The sequence below is a fragment of the Phyllostomus discolor genome, unplaced genomic scaffold, assembly GCF_004126475.2.
Source record: "Phyllostomus discolor isolate MPI-MPIP mPhyDis1 unplaced genomic scaffold, mPhyDis1.pri.v3 mPhyDis1_scaffold_25, whole genome shotgun sequence".
NCBI classification, from domain to species: Eukaryota; Metazoa; Chordata; class Mammalia; order Chiroptera; family Phyllostomidae; genus Phyllostomus; species Phyllostomus discolor.
The window spans coordinates 4,695-6,715 of NW_023397511.1; positions in this window are offsets into that span (position 1 = coordinate 4,695).

Consider the following 2,021-nt stretch of genomic DNA (forward strand, 5'->3'; position numbering starts at 1 on the left):
TTGGTAATGGGCACTTTCCTTGCCCAGTTTTGGGGAGGTTAATCGGATTGATTAAACTTTGCAAAGTATGTCCTAGCTGGGTGGCTCAGGGTTTCGGGTTTGATCCCCAGTCAGGGCACATCCATGGGTTGCAGGTTCAGTCTGTGTTTGGGGGATGTACGGGAGGCAACCAATTGATGTTTGTCTCCCACATCAGTATTTCTCACTGCCTCGTCCCTTCCTTTCTCTCTACAATCAGTAAATATATCCCCAGGTGAGGAATAGAAAATGTGTAGAGGACTGCTTTTGATCTTTTGTTCTATCGTTTATGTATGTTTAATTTTCATCTTGATTACTTCCATCCTTTTCCTTTCTTTGGGTTGGGTTCATTGTTTTCTAGCTTTTGATATGAAAATTTAGATGATTGATTGTTCACCTTTTCTTCCCATGTTTAGGTTTTCTAAATACTGTATGTGTTGTGGAATCATCTCCTGAAGCTTTTAATGTGTTTCTATCTGCTTTCATTCAGTTACCATCTTTTAAAACGGTAACTTTAAAATGGAAATGGTAACAATTTCGTGCCATGATTCTTCTTGTATGTGAGAGGGTTTTCTGAGGTAACTTAGTGCATCATTTTCAAGCAGTGGAAGGTTTTCTGCTGAACTGACTGTCACAGGTTGGCAGCCTAATTCCTCTTTGGAGAGAGATGAGTTTTTCTTCAATAGTGTCACTGCTTGGAATTGATTGAGGCTTGGTGTGGTGGCCAACATATGATCAATTCCAGTTCAATGAGAACTTGGAAAAATTATGTGTTATGATGTGGCATTCATTGTACATGTAAGCTGCCTCCAGTCTGTTCACTGTGCTTTTTGGATTTACCAAATAGCCTTGTTTTGAAACTGCTGGTTTTATTAGAAGTTGAGAGAGGTGCCCTGGCTGGCATAGCTCAGTGGATTGAGCGCAGGCTGCGAACCAACTATCGCAGGTTCGATTCCCAGTTAGGGCACATGCCTGGGTTGCAGGCCATGGCCCCCAGCAACTGCACATTGAGCTCTCTCTCCCTCCCTCCCTCCCTCCCTCCCTCCCTCCCTTCCTTCTACAAAAATAAATCAATAAAATCTAAAGAAAAGAAACAAGATCTTAAATAGACACCCCGACTCTTAGAAAAAGACGTTTAGAGAGGAGAGGGAATTTCAGGGGAAAAGGGGAAGGGTTTACAGGAACAAATATAAAGGACACATGGACAAAATCTAGGGGCAGGTGGAAATGGGGGGAGGAGGGGAGGGCTCGGTGGGTGGGTTGGGATGGGAGTAAAAGATACAAGATTGTACTGCAACAACAATTAAAATAAAATAAAATAAAATAAAGAAGTTAAGAGATCTGGTGATCCCCTGTACCTGGGATTGTGAGTTTTCCCATTTTACTATTTTAGCAACTCTAGCTAGATATATTTTTAACCTGAGAGATGAATACAAGTTGAAATAGTGTTGTGTTTTTATGATTGCTCTATTAACCATCTGGAGAGCTCTTTAATCTCCAATAAGTCTCCCTACCTTAAGATCTACCTCTCACAGGGGCGAGCCAAAGTACGTTCACAGTTGTTACACAAATAAATGATAAACTGTGTTCTCTGTATTCACGACTCTACACATACTTTTGCCTACCCTTTATTAGTATAACTTTACATTTTAGCTGGGGGAAGAGGGTTGTGAGGGATGACTTTTTCCAGCCTTTTTCTCATTTTAAGGGTTGTTGTCTGTATTGTTGTCTCTTATTAGTTTCCCTGAACCCTGTCGCTTTCCATCGCTTTCTTGTACTGTTTTCTTTCTTTAATAGCTCACATCAGGATGGGAGCAGAAAGTACCAAGTTGTCATATCTCTACTGCTCCTCCCACTTAGCATCGTCCACCAGAGTGGTTTGTTAAAATGAACAGAGGAAACTACATTGACGCATCCATGGTTTCCACAAGTGTTTAGTGATAGAGACACACGATTGTAGTATTATAGGGTATTTCTACTGCCCCCAAACCTGCTCTGCCTAT